Here is a 25,239-nt window from a genome sequence, read left to right on the forward strand (position 1 = left end):
CTATACCCCATTGAGTAGATATGGTGTTTCCTCTCCTAGCCATCTCTGATGAGAGCAAAGGTTCCCTCATTCCCCCTTGCCTCTCCCCTTCCATATCATTGCAATAGCTCTAATAAAGAAAAATCTTATTATATGACATATCTTGGCCTATTCCCTTTCTCCTTTTTCTTTCTCCCATTACATTTCCCTTTTTTCTATTGACTCCATTTTTACACCATATTTTATCTTTGAATTCCACTTTGTCCTGTGCTTCAAACTATAAAAGCTCCCTCTACCTGCTCTATTAACTGAGAAGGTTCATATGAGTATTATCAGTGTCATTTTTCTATGCAAGAATACATGCAGTTCATCCTCATTAAGTCCCTCATATTTCCCCCCTCTCCTCCAATCTCCATGCTTCACCTGAGTCCTGTATCTGAAGATCAAACCTTCTGTTCAGCTCTGGCCATTCCAAAAGGAACCTTTGAAATTCCCCTGGTTCATTGAAAGTCCATCTTTTTTCCCTGGAAGAGGACATTCAGCCTAGCTGGGTAGTTGATTCTTGGCTGCATTCTAAGCTCTTTTGCCTTCCGGTATATTGTATTCCAAGCCCTATGAGCTTCCAATGTAGTTGCTGCTAAGTCCTATGTGATCCTGACTGCAGCTCCACGATATTTGAACTGTGTCTTTCTGGCTGCTTGTAATATTTTCTCTTTGACTTGGGAGTTCTGGAACTTGGCTATAATATTCCTGGGGGTTGGTTTTTGGGATCTCTTTCTCGGGGGGATCGGTGGATTCTCTCCATTTCTATTTTGCCCTCTGCTTCTAGAATATCAGGGCAATTTTCCTGTAGTAATTCTTTGAAAACGATGTCAAGGCTCTTTTCCTGATCATGACTTTCAGGTATTCCAATAATTTTTAAATTATCTTTCCTAAGTCTGTTTTCCATATCAGTTGTTTTTTCAATGAAATATTTCACGTTTTCTTCTAATTTTTCATTTTTTTTTTGGTTTTGAAGTATTGATTCCTGATTTCTGGTAAATTCATCAATCTCCGTGAATTCTATTCTTTGAAGGATTTGTTCTCCTCAGAGAGTTTTCTTATCTCTTTTTCCATCTGGCCAATTTTGCTTTTTAAAGCATTCTTCTCCTCAATAACTTTTTTGAACTGTTTTATCCATTTGACCTAAGCTGGTTTTTAGCATGCTATTTTCTTCAGCATTTTTTTGGATTTCCTTGACTAAGCTGCTGACTTCATTTTCATGTTTTTCCTGCATCTCTCTCCTTTCTTTTCCCAGTTTTTCTTCCAACTCCCTCATTTGATTTTCAAAGTCTTTTTTGAGCTCTGTCATAGCCTGAGCCCAATTTCTGCTTTTTCTTGGAGTCTTTAGATGCAGGAGCTTGTGCTTCCTCATCTTCAGACTGAGTATTTTGATTCTTCTTGGGCTCATTTGCAAAATATTTCTCAATAGTCTTCCTTTTGTTTCTCTGCTTGCTCATTTTCCCAGCCTGGTCCTGGTTTGGGGGTGCTTCCTTAGCTTTTGGGACGCTCCCACAAGGGTCTCAGAGTGTGAGGCTCTGTCCTCCCTCCTGGTCTGTGAATGACTATAAGCGCCCCCCTCTGCCACAGAGCCGAGGTGGGGGGGCCCTGTTGTTCTATGGGGGGGGCCTAGACTGCAATCAGGATCTGAATGTGGTCAGAGCCCCAGAGTCCTGTTCCAGGGGCAGAGCACAGAGCTCTGCAGTCTCTCTTCACTCCTCTCCCTCAGCTCAATGGGCTCATGCCCTGGGGGCTCCTGCTTACCCACTCCGCCTGCTTCTGTTTCCAGGTCTGGGCTGGGGAAAGACCAAGCTGTTTGCTGTGTGCCCTGAGGGCTGGGCTCCACGTGCTGTCTCTGGCAGAGGTCCCCCGCTGTTCCCCCACTTTGTGCCTGGTGCTCCCCAGGGTGCAGCTCAGGAGACTCACCCCCTGCTATGAGCCGCGGCTCCCAGCTCCCTGGAGCTGCCTTTCTTTCGCTCTTGGGGGCCACCCCTCTGGTGGGCCGCCCCTCCAACTCGGGGAGCAGAGCCTTTCTGCTCTTTTCCAGGTTACCTTGAGTAGGAGAACTGCCTCACTTGGTTCCTTTGTGGGTTCTGTCTCGAAAGTTTAGTTAGAATCCTTAGTTTATGAGTTTTATCAGAGAGCTCGTAAGACTAGATCCCTTCTTGTTGCCATCTTGGCTCTGCCCCCCCCTCAGATACTTAATAATTACCTAGCTGTGTGGCCTTGGGCAAGCCACTTAACCCCATTTGTCTTCCAAAAAAAAACTGAAAAAAAAAAAAGGATGGTACTAGAATCAAGGTGGGGATTAGGGCAGACTTCCTCTAGAAGGTGGGGTTTTAACTGGATTTTGGAGCCTGGGGAAGCCTAGAGAAGGCAGAGGTGGGGAAGGAGAGAATTTGAGGACTGGGAAAAAGTCAGCGCAAGTGCCTCAAGTCAACCAATGGAGGGATGGTCAGGAGGCCAGTGCTGCTGGATCACAGAGTAGATAGGAGTTGGGGGGGGGGGCTAGGATGTTACTGGAGAGGCAGGAGGGAAAAGTTGTGAAGGGCTTTGCATATCAGAAGGGGAGCGGGTGGCTGGTCAGATCTATGTTTTGGGAAGGCCAACACTCCCAAGCCTCTCATTTTACAACTAAGAGCAGTTAAATTTGTTCCAGGTCACACTCCCAATAAGAGTCTGAGATAGGAGTGGAAGCCAGGTTTTCCTGAACTGAATCCAGGGTCCTATTGACTATATCACACTAAGCCTCAAGAGACATAAAATATCTTTGTCAAGATACTCTGTCCAGACTCCACTGGGAAGTCATGACGTCCTCATTACAGTGTCCTTCACATTTATATCTTTTCAAAGAAGTATTAATCAAGGACCTGTTATGTGCCAGTCACTGTGGCAAAGACAAAGGCAAAAATGGAAATGGTAATAAGCAAATGGAGAGAAGAGGAGCCAGCAATTGAGAAGGGGGTAGACTGCAGGGTGGACAGAGGATCCAATTCAGAGTCAGAACACTTGAGTTCAAATACTGCTTTAGATTCTTATTTGCTGTGTAACCCTAGGCAAGTCTCTCCAACCTCTTAGCCTATTTTCTCATATGTAAAATGGGGATGATAATGGTGCCTATCCCCAAAGATAACAAACTATGTAAATGCTAGTTTTTATTATTATTATTAGTCAGACAACTTCTATACTGTTCCTCTGCTTTTTTCTCATCTACCTCTGCAGTCAGGTCTTGATCCAAGGAACAAATAGAGGGAGCAGCCACATAGAGAATCAACATCAGTGTAAAATCCCTAAACATCTGGTATTTGGTTTCATGGTAGATTGCAATCTTTCCCCTAGTAGATTTATCTTCTGATCGATGCTTTCTCAGATAAATATTAAAAATAGCTTACATTTCCTAAGGACATCCCAATCAGGTGGTGATGGGAATATAGCCCCAAAACCCAACCCAGCAAAGTTCGGCTTCCTGGTTCTGTTAAGTCATTAAGCTTGGGAATGCTGGGTAGATAATAAAAGAAGTAGGTGTACAGGTTTGTGAAGGATCGGAACCAATGTCAACTATTTCTCTATCTTGATGGAGTCCACAGTAGGCAAAAACAGTACACAAAAGTTCTTTAAATCCCTCAGTCATAAAGCAGGGCTAGAGGGGAAGAAGGTGAAAGTTGGTTAAAGTAAACTCTTATGCCTTGCTCATGGATATTTTCATATGAAAGTTTTGTTTGTTTTTTTATCTTGACTTCCTGGTATGAAATTCAAGATTTTTGTAATCTGAATATACTGTGAAATTTTAAAATACTGTGAACTCTAGACAAGGTTTCATATGTTCCAGGCACAAACTTCTAAATTAAACAAAGCTAACTTCAAATTCAAGGGTAATGGGTGGGATAGCTAATGAATTTTCTGTCCTTCCTTGTTTAAAGTACATGTGTACATGCCTGTGTGTGTGCGTGTGTGTGTGTGTGTGTGTGTGTGTGTGTGTATGTGTATTGAAGGAGCTGGACATGTTTAGTTTGGAAAAGAAAAGATCTAGAACATGATATACTTATTGAATTAATAATTAATTATTGTATATATAATTAATAGTCGTATTGTCATTATATATGCATATATTATATATACATACATACACATATACATTGTGACATATATAAATTTATTTTATACCTGATAAAGGTATCTATTTATTGAAGACCTGACCACTCAACTCTTTCTGAATCAGTGCCTCTAATTGGCAAAAGAACTTTTGGGGGGTTTGAGGAGAATTCTAGAAACTGATCCACATGCATGTGGATAAACTAATGGAATACTTCCAGACTGAAGCTGTTTCTGGAGAGCCTTAAACCCTTTCTTTCTAGCCCAAGATGCTGAAGCCTAATTAGTGGCTCAGAGTATTTTTTTTTTTATTTCCTGGAGGAAAAGAATAAGTGGGAAAAGACAGAGGGGGTTGTGTGGGGGCACACAGCTCTAACCTCCTGAACACATATTGTTCAATTTTCAATATATTTACACCTAAGAAATCAGCAAATTCTACACATCAGGGCATGTATTTATTGTTTGTTTCATTGCCTTGACTTAAGAGAATCATGGAGAAAATATTAATAATGAAGATTAACTTAAAGGTGTGATCTGTGGACTTTTTTTTTTCAGGAGAGTCAGTTATTAAACATTTACCAGCATGTCCCTGAACATTCTGTGTTTCAGAAGACCTTTGATGGGGAGAGCATCCAGGGTGCCTTGAGAGTGACAAAAGAGCCACCTGAGGATGTAGCTGCTTGAGGGTCTCCAGGCAGTCCCTGAGTCACAGAATCACATTTGAAAGAGGCCTCAGACATCATATAATGTGGCCTATCAGTCAAAAGAACCCTTTCTCCATCATTCTTCCTAAGGGATTATCCAGACTTCAGGCTTGATGACCTGCTCCAGGAGCCTCACACTTAGTATTTGTGTGACCCTGAGCTATTCACTTAACTTCTGCCTGTCTCAGTTTTCTAATCTGTAAAGTCAGGGCAGTTGGACTCAAGGTCTTTAAGGTCCTTTTCCTCTCTACCTCTGGAGGAGTACCTTACTCCTATATCTCTATTCTTTCCATCTTAAGGAGACCGTACAATACAATAAAAATATTTAATAATAATAATAAAAATATATAGTACTTTGAGGTCTGCAACAAATTTTACACATATATACATACACACACACACACATATAGGTTCAATGATTATGTAATGAAAATGTTAATATGATACAATGCAAAGCACATAGAGTTTTTGGAGTAGAAAGACCTTGGCTCAAATCCTACTTTTGATGTGATATTTGTGACCTTAGGCAATTCGATTAACTTCTCCAGAAGTCCTATATATTTGCACCTAAGAAATCAGCAAATTCTACACATCAGGGCATGTATTTATTGTTTGTTTCATTGCCTTGACTTAAGAGAATCATGGAGAAAATACTAGATTGTCTCTGCTAGTCCAAACCCTGGTTTGGGGCTATAGCAGTCACCTCTTCATTATCAAATCCTAGTAATGTTGGAATGCTTGGCAGTTTAGCTCGAGAAAGGACCTCAGTGTCTCGGATCTTCTCCTGCCAAGACAATTTAAATGGAAATGACTCAGTTTCCTGACATGATGGGGGACACACTGTTAGAATGCCAGATGTACACTTGCCAAAAAAAACCAAACTATTTTATGGAGAACTCACTCAGGGCAAGAGCTCACAAGGGGATCAGAAGAAGTAATATTGAGACACCCTGAAGGTCTCACTGAGAACTTTAGAAGTGATTGTATAGCATGGGAGACACTGGCACAGGACCACCCAGCATGGCATGCCCTCATCAGTGACAGGGCTGTGCTCTGTGAGGAAGGCAGAACTGAAGCAACTCAAAGGAAACATGACATCTGTAAATTTAGAACACCCCTTCCAGGTGTTCACATGTGCCCAACCTGTGGTAGAGCATTCAGAGCTCGTATTGGTCTGATCAGCCACAATCAGACACACTAATTTGTCTCTAACATAGTGATGTCATTTCAGTATTCTATATTGAAGGACAAGAACCAACCATCAAATCCTAACCCTTCTTCATGAAGACAAGCAAGTCCTTTCTATGGGTGAAATAACCTACCTAGGCTTGCTTTTTCTTGATTCCTTCCCTCCCCTCCCCTCCTGTCCCCTCCCCTCCCCTCCCCTTCCCTTCCCTTCCCTTCCTTTCCTTTCCCAGAGAAGAATTGAGAAATCCTTCCCCTGCACTGCCCCCATCCTTTACCAAGAATAGCCAATTATGGGTCTGCAATATTGCACATACAGCTAGATCCTGATTAGAGCAAAAAATATTAGTCAAAGTTAATGGGTTCATTGGTTTTACTGTACTATTTTTTCCCCTCTTTATTTTTAATTTTTTTAACAAAGGATCAGTTCACTGAGGAGGGGAAAGAGATAATACATACATATATATCTATAAAATTTATACATATATATAAAGAGATATACATATATTCAGAAATAAATTGATATAGTGACAAAATAAACCAATAAAAGTTTTCTAGTTTTAACTCTGTTGGTCCTTGATCAAGTACCTTCATCTCAGTTTTCTCATCTCTACAAGTAAGGAATTTGACTAGATGACTTTGAAAGCTTCTTCCAGCTTTCATTCCTATAGAGACAGGAGATAGAGAACTGAACAAATATGTCATTGGAAAGGGGAAGGAAACCAGTATAAACCATTCTCTTCTCTGCCACTTAATTTCTTAGAGTTGTCCAGAACATTGAAAGGTTAAACGACTTGCCCAAAGTCATGCAGCCAGCATATGTCAGTATTAGGATTTGAACCCAGGTCTTGCTGATTCTGTGGCCAACTTTCTATCCATTATGCTACACTATGTCCTAGGAGGCTAGAACATTTACATTTCTACAAAATAGTGTTGAGGGAAGACTTATTTAATTCCAAACCACACCTATGACAGAATGTCATAGGGCTTTTTTATAATGAGAAGGAAGAGAACCTCTTGCTTGAACTCAACCTGAGAGGGTGTCAAAAGATTAACTTCCTGTTTTGTTGAGTGCCTGATACTTGTCTCAGACAAATGCTGAAGAGGCCAGAGACAAAGATGACAAGTTTAATTTACAGAATTCAAGAGTTTAAATATTCCCTTAATCCCTAGTTTACTCCCAATTCATGTGGTGTTCTCCAATTAGCAAGTCAAACAAATGCCTCCAAGGTCGTGGACAGCAGGTGATAAAGTTTACTTCCTCAGGTTAGTACTTTTCACACAATATTGCTATCACCAGCTTAGAGTTTGCACTCAGTGCTCCAAGAAGTGCCACAACATAAGGAGCAGATGAGAAGATCTGGAGAGCCAACCCTGCTGCTCAGGCCATTGGTGTACATGGGCAAGAGGGCCTTTAAGTCATTCCTATTAAGTCACCTTCCTGTGACCCTCAACAGTCTCTTACAAATCCCCCTTTTTTGTTTTTTGAGTCAAATTTCCTGTAAGCCATCCACAAGAGGGCAGATTATTTTTCAGACAATATCTGTAGCAGAAGTACTATGATCATAAACATTACCATCACTGATATACTATGCCTGGGGAGGTTCCAAAGTCATTGTAGGACTTGGAAATTTATCTTATGCAGCATGATCAGGAGTTTTGAAGCATTATCAGTTTCACTTGCTATTTTTCCCCAAGTCAATTAAATTCAAAACCCAAACCAAAAGGAATAACATTTAACATAACAATGTCATTTGCTGTTTTCCCCAACACTGTGCAATTACAACAGGTTATGTACATTATTCATTGCAGCAATAGCTTTCTATCCCACCATATAATGATACATTATAATTGTCATTATACCATGACTGAATCACAAGATCATCAATGATCTTATAACAAGTTCTTATATTAGGATAACAATCTAAAAAAGGTGCATAAGGATTTTGTGTACTGCTCGGAATACTTCTCATTGTCTCATTACATACAGACCCTGATATCCCTGACTTTGACATGGTGAAAGTTCATCTTTTGTATCTGAACACATGTTCTTTTACTGTTCTGCCAAAACAAAATCAATGGATTGAGTGCCAAACCCATCCTGTGCTTCTTCCTCCTTATGTTGGTTCTCTCTTTCAGTGATAATGCAGACATTCCTTTCAGGAACCCAGATTTTTCCATTACCTATGGAAATACAACCATATTCTGGCCCTCAGATTATTACCTAGTCAGATCCTATCCACCTTCCTTCCCTATATTTTCACATTACTTTTTCTTGAAATCACATAATTCAATCTATTGTTGGGCATATCAAAAATTCCCCTCTCCCTTTTTTTTTTTGTTTTAGGAGTTTTAATATTCCTATGCTTTCCTTAATTCAATTACGTATAGACCTTTCAACCCTTCTAGTAGCAGAGAAATAAATCTGTAAAACTTTCTGAACTATTTTGTATACTTATAACAAGCAAAAAAGCAGAGATATTGTAATAGAATTTCTTTGAATTTACAAAAGAATATCACATAACTGATAAATACATATATATTCCTTCCATAAACATATGATAAATGATGAGGTAAAGATTATAAACTTTCTTCCTTTACCAACAAAAGACCTTTTGAGAATATTGACAATTATCGATATTGATTTAACATCAAAACAAATCAGATTACAAAATTTAGTGCAATATCTCTTCCCCAAAAGAAATCAGCAAATTATATGATTCAATATTCCCAAATTCCTTGAAATACAACTTATCTCAATAATATTTTCCTTCTTTTTTTTTTTAGATTTTTCAAGGCAATGGGGTTAAGTGGCTTGCCCAAGGCCACACGGCTAGGTAATTATTAAGTGTCTGAGGTCGGATTTGAACCCAGGTACTCCTGACTCCGAGGTCGGTGCTGTATCCACTATGCCACCTAGCCACCCAATATTTTCCTTCTTAATAACACACAAAAAATTCTCAAGACTTGTTACAAAACTTAGGTGACCAGGGGCAGCTAGGTGGTGCAGTGGATAAAGCACCAGCTCTGGAGTCAGGAGTACCTGAGTTCAAATCCAGCCTCAGACACATAATAATTACCTAGCCGTGTGACCTTGGGCAAGCCACTTAACCCCATTTTCCTTGCAAAAACCTAAAAAAAAAAAAAACTTAGGTGACTAAATTACTCCCACATAGTTTCTTTTTTCTTTAAATACAAGGTAGAGATCTTTTTCCCCCCTCCTTCTTTTCAAAGCTTCCTGAGGGCAGGAAATCTACCCCACTTTGGGGATGACTGGGCCCCATGGGGGGGTCCCCCTTGACACCTCATCCCCTGCCCTGCCAGCCACCCCTTGCAGTAACAGCTGTTGGAGAGGTTGGGAAGTCTACATTTACTAAACCTTAAAGTCTCAACATATGTTGAATTCTGCTGTCAATCAATATTAGGTTAACTAAAGCTTAGCTCACAGCTGAGATCATTTCACAAACTTTGCAACTTACAAACTTTCAAATGGTATAAGAGGATAGGCTCAGATCCCAACTACATTAATTACTTAAATTAGACCTTTTTAAGCAAACTAAATTCAAAACTAAAACTAAAACCTTACCTAGGGGGCGGCTAGGTGGCACAGTGAATAGAGCAATGGCCTCGGAGTCAGGAGTACCTGGGTTCAAATCCGACCTCAGACACTTAATAATTACCTAGCCTTGTGGCCTTGGGCAAGCCACTTAACCCCATTGCCTTGAAAAAAAAACTAAAAAAAAACCTTACCTAACTATTTCAGATCTGAATTACACACACACACACACACACACACACACACAGGAGTTTAGACACAAACACAGAAACAATTCTTCTGTATTTTAAACTTATCAAAGTGAGATTGTTGGACACCGTAGCCAGCACCAAAATCTCAAAATATAGAAATATTTTTCTATCACTCCAGGCCAGTGGAGAGATGTAAAATATCCTATTGATATTTAAATACACATATACATACATATATTTACATTATATATTTTTGAACACACCAATTAAGATAAATTAAAAAACAACTTTTTGGAATCAATCAGGATTTCTTGAGGAACCTCATATATATTCATGAAAATCTTGAAATATCCATTCAAAAAAAATTGAACAAATTCTTAAACAACTTCACAAAATATATGAATTTTCTGATGATAAAGAAAGGATGAATTGTGTCTAAAAGATTTTCCACAACATTACTTTCATGAGGATTCTCTCCAGTATGAATTCTTTGGTGATTAATAAGATGTGTGCTCTAGGCAAAAGACTTCCCACATACATTGCATTGATAAGGCTTTTCTCCCACATGATTTCTCTTGTGGAAAGTAAGCTGTGTTCTGTTTGGAGGTTTTCCCATATTCACCACATTCATAAGGTTTCTCTCCAGTGTGAATTCCTTGATGGGAATTCAGCTGTGTGTTCATCCTGAAGACCATCCAATTCATAACATTTGTAGGGTTTCTCACCAGTATGCATTTTCTGGTGGTAAGTAAAGGATGAGTTGCAGTTAAAAGTTTTTCTGCAAACATTGCATTTATAAGGTTTCTCCCCAGTATGAATTCTCTGGTGAGAGTTGAGCTGTTTTCGAAGAATGAAAGCTTTTGCAGAGTCATTCCATTTATGAGGCTTCTCTCCAGTATGAGTTTTTGTGATGGTACTGAAGGGATGAGCTGAAGCCAAAAGTTTTACCATATTCCTTACATACAAAAGGTTTCTCTATAGTATGGAATTTTTGATGATCAAGATGGTGGTTTACCCTGGATGAAGTGTTTTCCAAACTCATGATACCCATGCCTATGATTTATATGTCTTATGACTCTTAAAAAGATTCAAAGTACTCTTGAAGGATTTCCTACATTCATTATCCTTAGAAGTTTTCTCAAAATTGTAATTCCTTCTTTCTCCCAATGTTGCATATGAGTGAATATTTGTCTATAACAATATTAGTCTTTGAAAAGTATTTCTTTTCTCCAGTATGGGGGCACTGTTCCACCCATATAGGTTGCAGCCTTCCTAACTCAATAGCAGCCTCAATCAAAGAATCTGTGCCAATTTTTGCCCCTAATTGACACAATATATCCCTTCCCCATAATATTGTAGGGAGTCCTTCAACTACGAAAGGAGTAACAGTCCCTGATTTATCTTCTTTTCTCCATTTAAGAGTTGACAAGAAATTTCTGTTTCCTGTCGACCTCCAATGCCAACTAGGTTAGTATAAGCAGCTTCTTTAGGCCAAGTTGGTGGCCAGTTCTGTATGGGGAACACAGTCCAATCTGCGCCAGTGTCAATCAAGCCAACAAAAGCAATTCCTTCTACTTGGATAATACAAAGAGATTTTTCTGAAGAAATTGTAGTAGCAAACATAGTTTCATTATTGTTTCTCAGTTTTGGCCCCCTTTTCCTTCCAATTTATACAAGATCCTGAGAAAACATGTAACTGAGCTATACATTGGTTCTCATTTATAACTATCATCATCATTAGCATTCACTATTGCAATAGAGAAAATTTCCCCACTCATGTGCCTTACTAAAGGTATAATGTGAGTATTTTCTGGTTTTGATGGAGCCAAAATGATTGCAAACTCTTTATCCTTTCATCGTAAAGGGTGAATAGGAACTTCAGTACAAGCATTTGGAGGTACCCTAAATTTCACATTACTTTTAACCATCAATATTTTTGTATGGGTCGACTTGCTGCCAAAGTTGCATACTGGTTTTTCCATTCCATCCCCTGCTGGTCCTGAACTGTCATACCCCATGATTATTTTTGAGGGGCCCCTGGGGAAGAGCCTCTTTCCCATTTAAATTTCCTTGTTTACATTATGATGTCCAGTGTCCTGCCTTTTTACACTTTGGTCAAGGAGTTTTAGGATGATGTGCCTTGACCTTTCTGAGTTTAATTCCTTGAGCATTCCAACAATTTTTCTTTAAATGTCCAGGCTTTCCACAAACAAAGCAAGTCTGTTTCTCTTTATTTTCCATGTACATATTAGCAAATGCTTCCACCATTAATTCTGCATGAGACCCTATTCTGACACATCTTTGAATCATTTCCTCAATGGTGGCATTCTTTCTTAAGTCAATCATTGCTTTCTGACAATCTGCATTCACATTAGCCCATGCTAATTGTTTTATTAATATGTTTTATTAATATCAAAGTCCTTCCCATCGCCTCCTGCAATCAGGCAAAGAAATTTACAAAAGTCTCATCATTTCTTTCTCTGATAAGTGCAAATTTCTTTTTAGTTTTTTATTCATTTTAAACTTAAATACAAAATGATAAAAAGAAAAAAGAACATTGTCATATATGCAGCATAACATGATTCAATATAAAACAATAAATTTCCATTTCAAAGAAACCCATATAATAAATAGTACATGTTGTTTTCAAAGCTACTCAGCTTTTCTTTGCTTCCTTTTAGATTTTCTTTTATTCTCTGCTCTTCATTTTTTTTTCTTTCCTCCCCACCCTAAAGAATGCTTCAATTACTACACATATAAGTAAGACTACACTGTGCATATTTCCACTTATCATCTCTTTCTCTGATGGTGGATAGCATCTTCCTTCATAAATTCATGACTTTCCAAGTTTTTCTAAATCAACTAGCTCAACATTTCCTATACCATAGCAATATTCCAACACAATCACATCCTATCTGAGATTTTGTCTATGAAAGTTTCCAATTTTCTGTGTTCCTTCTATTCTTGGCTACATTGGTTTTATTTATTTAAAAAAATTAATTTAAAATAAAATTATTCATTTTACACTTTAACAATGCTCTCACCTTATAAAATAAGTTTGTCTGATATTGCTGCATTTGCTTACTTTAGAAATTTTTTTCCACGGATTTCTTTGAAATTCTGACTTTTTTTTCTTTCACAGGAACTGTTTTATGTCTATCTACATATAGTTCCTGTGTCTGTTTTGGCAGGTATACTCTCAGGTATTTTATACTATCTAGTTAATTTAAAATAGTCTAAAGTATTCAATAATATTCCTCACACATAGTATCATTTCCCTATTTTTCTCTTTTTATTAAATCTATTTTATCTTTGTTTAAGATCATGATTACTACCTCTATTTTTAAAAATCTATTCTTGCCTTTTATCTTGGTGTATCTCTCATTTTATAGTGTTTTCTAAAAGCAACATATTGTTGAATTCAAATTTCTAATCTGCTATTCATTACTACTTTATGGGTAAATTCTTCTCATTCATATTGGAAGTTATAATCATTGTCTATTTTTCTCCTTCCTGTTTTTTCTATCCTTCTCAACTTTTTTACCTTTTGCCTCTTCACTGTTTTACTTCTGCTGGCTACCTTGACCTCTTATTCCTTAACATAATATATCCCTGGGGCAGCTAGGTGGCTCAGTGGATAGAACACCAGCCTTAGAGTCAAACCAGATTCAGACAACTAATACTTGCTGACCTTGGGCAAGTAACCTAACCCCCAATGCCTTGCAAAAATAAAAAACAAAAACAAAATACAACCTACCCGTTCAAGAATTCTTTTCTTGTCCTCTCCCCCTGTCCTATTTCCTTGCCACCTTTTTTTCATTCAGAATTTAGAAAACTTTTGTATCCTTCTAGATATGTTATTCCCTCTTTAACCCATTCCTGATGAGAGTAAGGTTCTAGCACTAACAGCTTTTCCCTCAATAACTTTTTCTGTATCAATTTTTCCTTTAATACTTCCTTTTCATTAGATAATAAATCCTTTTTATCTCTCCCTAGTTTTTTTACTCATTCCCTCATAGTTTTTCTTTCAAACTACCTGAATAATGACAGTCATAGGAGCACTCATAAGATTTTTACATATAGAAAGCAAATAATTTGATCTTATTGAGTCCTTTATAATTGAATCTTATATGTCAAATTTTCCCTTAAGTTGTGCTGCTTTAGTTACAAAAACCTAAAATTCTATTTTTATTTTTTTGTTTTTTTCATTAAATATTACATTTAACTTTTCTGGGTAAGTTACCTTTCATTATAACCCCAGCTATTTTGTTCTATGAAATATAATATTCCAAGACCTATGGTCCTAGAGTAGCTGCTAGGTCTTGTGTAATTCTTATTGAAGCTCCATGATATTTAAATAAAATTTCCCCTTATTGTCTGCCATATTTTCTCCTTAACTTGGTAGTTTTGAATGTTGTCTATGGTATTCCTGTAAGCTTCCCCTCCTACCCCCCCCACCCCCCAACCCCAGGATCTCTTTCAGGTGAGCTAGTGAATATTTTCTATTTCTGCTTTCTCTTCCTATTCTAGAACTTCAGGGCAATTTTCCTTACTAATTTCTTGGAATATTGTTTCAAGATTCTTTTTTTAATCATAATTTTCAGCTAATCCAACTGTTCTTTTATTCTCTTCAACATGTTCTCCTTATCAGTTGTTTTTCTGATGAGATATTTCACATTCTCTTCTATTTTTTATTTTGATTTTATTATTTCTTGGTGTCTTAGAATGTCATTAGTTTCCTCTTGCCCAATTCTACTTTTCAAGGAATTATTCTCTTCCTTAAGTTTTTCACTCTCTATTTCAAATTAATTGACTTTCTTTTCATAATTTTCTTTTCTTGGATTGCTCTTATCTTTTTTCTAATTTTTACTTAATCTCACTTATTTGATTTTAAAAATCCTTTTAAAGTCCTTCCAACAGATCTTTTTGTGCTTGGAACTATTTGATGTTTCTCACTGAAAAAGGAATAACTTGTTTTCTTTTTTCTTTTTTTTTCCCAATGATACGTAAAGATAGTTTTCAACATTAATTTTTTTGTAAGATTTTGAGTTCCACATTTTTCTTCTTCCTTCCCTTTCCACCCCCCTTCCCTTGACAGTGAGTAATCTGATATAGGTCATGCAAGTACAACTATGTTAAACATATTTCCATATTAATCATGTTGTGAAAAAAGAATCAGAACAAAAGGAAAAAAACTATGAGATGGAATAAAAACATAAAACAAATTTTAAAAAGTGAAAATAGTATGCTTTGGTCTGCATTCAGATTCTATAATTCTTTCTCTGGATGTGTATGGTATGTTTTTTGAGGAATGATTTTTTTTAATTCCTTTCTTATTTTGAGTATAAACATAGTTCTCTATCTCCATAGTAGTTATCTGATTCTTCTTTGCTTATTCATTTTTATTTTTATTTTGTTTTTAGCAACTATTAGTACAATCAAGTTCTAGTCCTGGGGTATGGGGAATGATGCACCAAGTGTCAAGTCCTTTATTGCTATTATTTTCTGAAATCTATGCTGGGGCCCAACCTTGGGCTGTCCTCTCCACTCCTAAAACACTGCTAGGGTCCTCAGCCATGCTCTCCGACAAATGATCTTGCTCCCTGTGTGGTCCCTCCAGTGACTGAAAATTATAACTGTCCTCTCTGTAAGTACCCACAGTCAGCTCGACTGCTCTGTTTCTGCACTCATGAGGTGTGTGTTATCTTCTCCTCCCTGCAGCTACAACCCCAGTTACATCTGGTCAACTCAGCCTGATGTTCCTTGATAGGGGAAGGTCAATCTTCTGCAGATATCAGAACCCCAAAACTGTCTTTGAGATGAAAGTTTTTAAGGCTAAAACTGCCCCCTAACCCAACTGCCCCCAGGGCCTGTTTGTTAATTCTACAGAGTTCAGTTTGCCTGGACTACACTTAGGCAGAACCTCTACACCTAGAGTGACCTGGGGTCTCTTCATGTTGGATATAAATGTTAGAAACCACTAAATATGATTAAATTTACTTATTTTAATGGTATTTATTTTAAATTATGTTTCAATAAATGAGGAATTTAATTCAACACTATCAATTTGGTATTTTCAAATGAAATTCTTGTCATTCATGGGAGCAATTCTATACAAATTTTTAGATTTCCACTTATTTTATTTATTTTTTTTTGTTTTCTTTTTGCAATGCAATGAGGTTAAGTGAATTGCCCAAGGTTACATAGCTAGGTAATTGTTAAGTGTCTGAAGTCAGATTTGAACTCAGGTCCACCTGTCTCCAGGGCCAGTTCTCTATATATACTGTGCCACCTAGCTGCTCCCCTAGTTCTCCACTGATAAGGATTTTGGCACTAGTTCTTCTCTATAATTATTTTACTTAAAAACATGTTTGTAGGAATTCATTCCCACATATAGGGGCCATATTCAAATCATGAATAATTTATTTTAAAATAAAATGTTTCTTATAAAATTATTAAAGATATGATCCCATCAGGAAAAAAACAGATAAAACATTACTAGTGAGTTTTTTATGTGTGCTATAAGAATTAAAGAAACCAAGCTTTAATAAAAAAAATATAAAAATACAATCTATATTTGACACAATTTCACATGCCTAATGGTCTGTAAGTTAATCTAAAACTGCAGTTGTACTTGATAGAGCATTAAATACTTTTTTTCTTGCTTTGATGTTATTCTTTACATCATGTATATTAAATGATGATGAAAACACATAAAAGGTGTGCCACACTCAAAAGCAATGTCAACCCAGTCTCAGATACACTTCAGGGGTGGGGTTTCTTTATAGCCTATAAACAAGGCAGGAATTGCTAAAAGTCCACTTGCAACCATTATACCATTTGTCCCAATTATTTCCTGAACATTGCCTGCTTCCTTTAAGCTTTTAATGTCTCCATTAGCAATTATAGGTATAGATAAATATTCTTTAATTATTTTAATTGCATCATAGTGTACTGCTTAGTGTCTTTCTTCAATACCTCTCCCGTGAACAGTAATCCAGGAAATCCCTGTAAACTTCAGCTTTTTGACAAAAATCAACAGTTCTTATAAGATCATGAGGGATCCTTGTTTTAATGGACACAGAAAACTTTGGGTTTCCCACTTGACTTCTTAATTGTTTAACCATATCTTGAACAAGTTCAGGTTTATTTATTAAACATGCTCTGTATCCTTCTGTCATAACCCATCATATTCATGTAGATTTTCCTATCTTTTCAGTAAATTCTTCCAACTTCTTTGAGCTTTACCTCTAAGGGTAACCATAGTTAATGTCTATTCTTTTCACATAAGGACAGACAGCATCAGATAAAAGGTGTGCATCTTAGCAGCAAAATGAACAATCAGCTGAAAATTGCCTTTGTTAATGGTGAATTCACTATCTCTGGCTTTTATAGATCAGACAAAATCAGCAACAGTATATAGTTGTATTTCACTCACTAGAGTTCTGAAAGTCATTTTTGAATATCAAAGTTTTTACCAGGTGCCCAGAATGAAACATTTCCATTGAATCTTTTGTTCTTTCTTGATATTGTGTAATTTCTGTGTAATCACAACTCCTGAATACAGTTATTTTTTTTAATTCCTTGGGACACCACTAGTTCTCTCTCTCTCTCTCTCTCTCTCTCTCTCTCTCTCTCTCTCTCTCTCTCTGTAGCCCTGAAAACTCATTTCTTATAGAATAATAGTATTCCATTATATTCATATACTACAACATGTTCAGCCATTCCCCAAGTGAAGGGATCCCCTCAATTTCCAATTCTTTACTACCCTAAAAAGAGCTTCTAAAAATATTTGTATACATGTGGATCCCTTTCCATTTTTTATGATCTCCTTGGGAAAACTCTTAGCAATGGTATTGCTGGATCAAAAGTTATGCAGTTTTGTAGCGCTTTCAGTAAAGTTCCAAACTACTCTCCAGGGGTAGCTAAGTGGCACAGTGGATAGAGCACCTTCCCTGGAGTCAGGAATACCTGAGTTCAAATCTGGCCTCAGCCACTTAATAATTACCTAGCTGTGTGGCCTTGGGCAAGCCACTTAACCCCATTTGCCTTGAAAAACATTTAAAAAAATAATAATAAAACAAACTACTCTCAGAATGGTTGGGTGAGTTCACATTAATATTCCAGTTTTTTCCACATCTTCTTAAATATTTATCATTTTTCTTTTCTGGTATATTAGCCAGTCTGATAGGTGTGAGTTGTTTTAATTTGCATTTCTCTAATCAAAAGTGATTTAGAACATTTTCAAATAACTATAGTTTTAATTTCTTCATTCAAAAACTGCCTGTTCATATCACTTGACCATTTATCAATTGAAGAATGGCTTGTATTCTTAAATATTTGACTCAGTTCCCTATATAGTTGAGAAATGAGGACTTTATTAGAAACACGGGCTGTAAAAATTGTTTCCCAGATTACTGCTTTCCTTTTAATCTTGATCACATTGTTTTTGTTTGTGTAAACCTTTTAAATGTCTATAATTTGCATTTCATAGTATTTTCTATCTCTCCTTTGATAACAAATTCTTCCTTTCTGCATAGAACTGACAGGTAAACTATTCTGTACTCTTCTAATTTGCTTATGGTACCACTTTTTATGCCTAAATCGACCTTATCTTGATATAGGTATGAGATATTGGACTTTACCGACTTTTTGTCTATTTTGCAATTTTCTCAGCAGTTTTTGTCAAATAGTGAGTTTTTATCCTAAATGCTGGTAGTTTGGATGTTATCAAACAGATTAGTCAATTACTTCAGTGATTTTTAAAAGTTTCATAAATATAAGACCACAGATTTAGAGTCAGGACTTTGGAAACCAATCCCTCATTTCATAAATGAGGAAATTGAGTACAGTTAAGATGGTGGGATGAGAACAACCTTTCCTAGAAGCTCTCTCCAAAATATTCACAAAACTTTAAAATTATTACTCTAAGTAAATTTTCAAGAGGTCTCACAGAAAGATCCAGTGAGGCAATTCTCCTGCTCAAGGTAACCTGGAAGATCATGGGAAGGTTCTATTCCACAGGGTTGGAGGGGGAAGCAGCATAGCCAACCAGAGTGAAGGAGCTCCATTCTGGGCACATCCCGCTGGGTGCCTGGGCACCTGGGTCCCAGGTAGTACTGACTCCCAGCAGCAGCAGAAGCAGTTGCCTGATCTGCAACCCAGAGAGCACCAAGCACAACTTAGAAGATCTATAGGGAAACCTCTGCCAGAGCGAGCATGAAGTCTAGGCCAGTGTGGCCCTCCTCAATGCAGCCCAGCTCCCAGAAAACAGAAGTAAGTCTGTGGAACCCCCAAGCAGGGAGCCACTTGGCAGTGCCACTATACACTGCTTTCAGAGTGCTCAGGCCAGGGGAGGTAAGGGAGTGGGGGGAGACTGTAGAGGCCTCTCCTCTGACCCTGGGACAGAACTCTTGTGCTTTGTCTATATTCAGACCCTGGTCACAGTCTGGGACCAACCATACTGCCATAGAGCAGGGACCCTCCTCACAGCCCCAGGGCAGAGGTATGTGCTTGTGGCCATCCACAGACCACAGAACAGGCAAGAGAGCAGTCAGTGAGGCAAACTACCACTCTCATAAGATCTTGAAGGAACCAAGGTCCTTGCTAGGGTGTCCCAATAATACTCAAAATTTGGGAAGCACCCCCAAACCTGGGCACAGTCTGGGGAAATGAGTAAACAGGAAAAAAAAAAGGAACCTGACCATAGACAATTACTTTGGTCCCTGAAGGACCATCAGAAGATGAGAAAGTCCCAGCTTCTCATCTAAATCCACCAAGAAATACAGAAGTTGGTCTCAGGCTATTTCAGAGCTCAAAAAAGATTTTGAAAATCAAGTAAAGGAGGTAGAGGAAAAATTGGGAAGAGAAATGAAGGAGATGCAGGAAAAACACGAAAACCAAATCAACAGCTTAGTCAAGGAAATCCAAAAAAAAATATGCTAAAGAAAATATAATAAAAACTAGGTTAGGTCAAATGGAAAAAAAACAATTCAAAAAGTTAATGAGGAACAAAATACCTTAAATAGTTGAACTGGCGAGATGTAAAAGGAGATTAAGAAAACTCTCTAAAGAAAACAAATCCTTCAAATGTAGTAAAGGAAGCTCCATTCTGATGACTTTGGTGGGGGCAGCTAGGTGGAGTAGTGGATAAAGCACCAGCCCTGGAGTCAGGAGTACCTGGGTTCAAATCCAGTCTCAGACATTTAATAATTACCTAGCTGTGTGGCCTTGGGCAAGCCACTTAACCCCGTTTGCCTTGCAAAAACCTGAAGAAAAAAAAAGTCTGATGACTTTGCAAGAAATAAAGACACAATAAAACTATCAAAAGAATGAAAACTAGAAGAATCCATGAAATATCTCACTGAAAAAAACAAAAGGTCTGGAAAACAGAACCAGAAGAGACAATTTAAAAATTATTGGTCTACCTGAAAGTCATGGTCAGGAAAAGAGCCTTGACTTCATTTTTAAAGAATTTTACAAGAAAATAGTCTTGATATCCTAGAAGCAGAGAGCAAAATAGAAATTGAGAGAATCCACTGATCTCCTACTGAAAAAGATCCAAAAAAAAGAGAACCTCCAGGAATATTATAGCCAAGTTCCAGAAATCCCAAATCAAAGAGAAAATATTACAAGCAGCCATAACAAAACAATTCAAATATTGTAGAGATGCAGTCAGAATCACACAGGATTAGGAACATCCACAATAAGGATTCATAGGGCTTGGAATATTCTGGAAGCCAAAAGAGCTTGGGAATGCAACCAAGAATCAACTACCCAGAAAAAGTGAACATCCTCTTCCGGGGGGGGCGGGGAGAAGATGGATTTTCAATGAAACAGGGGAATTTCAAATGTTCCTGTTGAAATGGCCAGAGCTGAACAGAAAGTTTGATCTTCAAGTACAGGACAGGTAAAGCATAGAGAGGGTGGATAAGAGGGAAAATTATGAGGGATTTAATGATGTTGAACTGTGTGTATTCCTGCATGGGAAGATGATACTGATAATACTCAAATGAAGCTTCTCATTTAATAGAGCAATTAGAAAGAGCTTATATAGACAAGGCATAGGAGGGAGGCATAATATATTTTTAAAATGAAGTCAATGGGTGAAAAGGAAATATACTAGGAAAAAGGGAAAGGAGAGGTAGAATAGACTAAGATAATTTATTTAAGAGTCAAGAAATAGCTTTTGCAATGGTATGGAAGGGGGAAGGTGAGAGGGATTGAGGGAGCCTTCATTCTCATCAGAAACAGCTTAGAAAGGAAACAATATCTATCTATCTATCTATATACTTAATAGGGCATAGAAATCTAGGAGGAGGAGAGGAAGGGGATAGAGGGAAGGGAGTGGGGAGGTAGGGGATAGAGGAGAGGGTAGATCATGGGAGAGGATTGTCAGAACACATTTTCTTTTTTTACTTTGTGCAAGGTGGTGGGATTGGATGGCCTGTCTGGAACCATGATGCTAGGTGGTTACTGGGTCTCTGGGGTGGGATGTAGGCGCAGGGTCTCCTGGACTCAGGGCCAGTGCTCTACACACTGTGCCACTTGGCTATCCCACAGCACACTTTTGAAGAGGGACAGAGTGAAAGGAGAGAGAAAATATAATAATTGAGAGTGAGGAGAAATGGATGGAGGTAATCACAAGCAGCAACAGAAACCCTTCCATACCATTGCAAAAGCTATTTCTTGACTCTTAAATAAATTATCTTAGTCTATTCTACCTCTCCTTTCCTTTCCTTATGGACTTATGATAAAGAATGTGATCCATCCCAGAGACAGAGCTGATGGTATTGGAATTATTTTTCTATCTTTCACTTTAGTTCTCATGATGTTTTTTATTTTTGTGGGGGGAAGGGAGATTATGTTTACTCTTACAACAAGACTATTTTAGTAATGTGTAAATTGAAAAAAGGAAAAAAAATGAGGAAGCTGAGACCCAGAGATATTAAGTGACTTGCCCAAGGTCACACAGTTGCTAAGTATCTGAGGTAGGATTCAAACAGGCCTTTCAAATTCAAGTTTCATTCCCAGAGCTCTCTCTCTCTACTTATCTCTGTCTCCTGGAACCCCTGGCTTCCTTCAAGTCTCATTTCATTGTAGAAGCCTTTCCTGGTTCTCCTAAAATTAGTGCTTTCCTCCGATATTATCTCCAATTTATCCTCTCTGTATCTTGGCTGTCTATAGTTGATTCCTTGTTATCTTCCTCATTAGACTGTGAGCTTGTTGATAGCAGGGATTCTCTTTTGCCTTTCTTTGAATCCCCAGCACTTAGTAGCAGATGCTTCATAAATGCTTCTTTTTTTTTTTAAAGGGTTTTGCAAGGCGAATGGGGTTAAGTGGCTTGCACAAGGCCACACAGCTAGGGAATTATTAAGTGTCTGAGACCGGATTTGAACCCAGGTACTCCTGACTCCAAGGCAGGTGCTTTATCCACTGCGCCACCTAGCCGCCCCTCATAAATTGCTTCTTGACTTGATTTGCATCTTGTCTTTGTCTCAAGCTTCCTCTCCATGATCTTTGGACATAGATAGCATCACAGGGGCCCAGATTGAGAGATGAGGGCCATACTTACTATATTTTTGTCTTCCTTTCAAAATCTGATGAATCTTTTTTTTTGTGAACTATAAAATGGACCCAATTTCAATCCCTTGTCTGCTCCCCCTTCCAGGCCCACCCCAACAGAGTTTCCCATACTCAGATCATGGTAATCTGGGTGTTACTGTTCAAGAAATTCCAGATATGAGGTCTTACTTCTTCCCAATCCTTGAGAAACTTTCTAACACAATCCATTTCTTCAAAAGTCAAGAAACTGAGAAACAGAGACAGATAGAGGAGCAAGGGTAGAGCAGGAGGAAAAAAAAGAGAGCATATGAAACTGCTTCTGGAGTTAACATACCTGTTGGGGTGGTCCCAATGTTTAGGAAAGACCTTTCACAGAAGTATTTTTCCTTTTATCCACTGACCTGAAAATTTCTTGGTCTGCTGAGATTTCCCAGAACAGCCTACCATTTCTCAGAAACCCTGATTGGCAGAAACTAATGGTTTCTTGTTATCCTCATTAGTCCATGGGATATTTATGTGTTATTGTCTCCCTGCCTCCATTAAATCTGGTTTCATTTTGTTAGTGAGCTGGTTCCTCCCTTCTCTCTTCTCCAGCCAATACTGATGCCTCCTCACACAGTCACAACATAGAAAAATTGGCCATATGAACTAGCTAACAGAGGAAATGGCCACACATTTCCTATAGGGTTAGAGCCAGGTGTCTGGTCCTGGAGTTTCTGAGTTTAGTATGGCTGTGTAGCATGGGCACCAGAGTGGCACATGCCAAGAAGTCAGGGAAAGGGTGAGGGGCAAGTAAAAGAGAAGAAGGAAAATCCAGATCTTCTTGAGGGGCCCAAGGCAAAGAGTGAGGGGTGAGAAGAGAGAGGGCTTACATACTTTAATATTAGTTGAACAGCAGGGCAATCCGGAGTAAAGAGGATTTTCCCCATCAGCAAGGGCTTTACTGCCCTCCAGGCCACTTTAGTTATAGGATTTGCTTCCATGTACTGGATCAATGAATTACAAAAAGATGCTGCCAAGAAAGAGGAAGACGGGGTGGAGGGAACCATATCCACTCTACCCAAAAGTTGAACATCAAGCGTGGTCATGTCACTCAGAACTGAAGGGTTGGAGAAATAAGCTAAGTAACAGGCCAGGTTCATATAACAAGAAGTTCATCATTCCCAATAACCAGATGTCCCAGTACAGCTCCATCAAGGCCTTGACCCTGGAAATGAATGCCAGAACTTGCTCTGCTAGATTTCTTACTTTAGAAGAGAAGAATCAAAAAGATTGATTAGGCCAAGAGACAAGGGTATTATCCCCCAAAGAATAGGAGGTACAGAGCCACACAAGCAAGGGCAGTTCAAGGATACTGGCAGTTTAAGTCATCGTTGACTTTTATTCAGTTCTCTGCTGACTTCTGAGGTTCCATCTATTTTCTGGGCATCTTGTATGGGTCAGGTTGTCTCCCCCATTCATATTAAGCTTCTTGAGGGCAAGGATATTGGAAAGTATTTTTCACCTTTCTTTATAAACCCAGTATTTCTCATAAAGTCTGACCCCCAAGAATCCTTTTAGTCTAAGCTTTGTTTGAAATTCTGGTCTGCCTCCCAATTTACCTTTCCTTTCATTTTTCTCTAGAATTTAACTCTAGTTCAATTCAATCAGGGGCCAACGTCTCTTCTGTTTTCCAGTCAAGTCTTGCTTCAAATTGATATCCTCTCATCAGTGGAAAATAGAGGTCTCTCTTTCCCTTCCCCACCTGCCTCCACAAAGGTGAAGCCATGTGCCCCAAATCACTCAAGGAAGTCAATGTATTAAAGCCAAAACAGGATTCCCAACCACAACCTAGGAGTTTCTAATCAATAGAGTAAATGAGGAATGACTCAGGGACTTGAAAGAAAACTTACTTGTTCTCTTATCATAAGAATAGACAAGGTTTTTTTCCTGGAGGATCTCTGCCTAGGAGGGCTTTGAAACTGTTAACTTCATACCAGTCATAGGAAAACACTCTGGAGCCACCCCCTTCTGGGTAACCACATAGGAGCTCAGAGAGGATCCTCATCAGTTGGCTAAATGATTCCTCCATTCTGCAGGAGGGACCCTGTGACCCACAGCAGGTTCTGGACACTTGGTGGGCACCAAGACCCATAGGGAACAGATGTGAACTCATATCTACTGATTCCAGGTTCTTGGTTCCTTCTCTTGCATCAAGTTGAGCAAGTCCTTTATGCTGCTTCAATAGCAAGTAGAGTCAGTGCTAAAAATGGAGACAAAACCTTGTCTTTGAGCAGGATCTCCATGGTCACATAACTACAAGAAGATAGTTATGGTGGCAAGGAACTTTCATGCAGCAAAAATAATTAAGACTCATGTATCCAAAGGAATCAGGATGACCATAAATGGGGGTAGGTGGCATCCAGTAATGGGTATAAAGAATTTTATTAGACTCCTTCTCTTCTTTCAATTCTTGTTTGTCTTTCCTGGAAATGTGTCTTGGGGGGGGGGGGGGGGGAATGGGATAACTGAGGTGGATGGGGACTCCTAACCTACTCAGTACAGGCAAAAGTTCTTTTATTTATTTGTTTGTTTGCTTGTTTGTTTTTTTATTTTAAGCAGAAAAGAGAGTCATGGGAAGAAAGGTGGATTGCTATAAAGAATTAGTACTTGAGGCGGCTAGGTGGTGCAATGGATAAAGCACAGGCCCTGGAGTCAGGAGTACCTGGCTTCAAATCTGGTCTCAGACACTTCATAATTACCTAGCTGTGTGGCCTTGGGCAAGCCACTTAACCTCACTTGCTTTGCAAAAAAAAGAAGAATTAGTACTGACCAGCCCAGGAGACCTAAAGAAAAGTTCATCCTCAGGCTGGACAGAGTAACATCTAGTCAGATCACTGAAAAACTTTCTCACAATTTTGCCTTGTGGTCTTTTTTGCTATTTATTTTG

General features: G+C 38.4%; 1 pseudogene; it reads right to left on the reverse strand.

Annotated features, from left to right (window-relative positions):
* Positions 1 to 16,342: 16,342 nt before the first annotated feature.
* Positions 16,343 to 24,381, reverse strand: LOC141489437 (tRNA-dihydrouridine(20a/20b) synthase [NAD(P)+]-like pseudogene; annotated as a pseudogene).
* Between the last annotated feature and the right edge of the window lie 858 nt (positions 24,382 to 25,239).

This window comes from Macrotis lagotis, chromosome 5, assembly GCF_037893015.1.
Source record: "Macrotis lagotis isolate mMagLag1 chromosome 5, bilby.v1.9.chrom.fasta, whole genome shotgun sequence".
Lineage (NCBI taxonomy): Eukaryota > Metazoa > Chordata > Mammalia > Peramelemorphia > Peramelidae > Macrotis > Macrotis lagotis.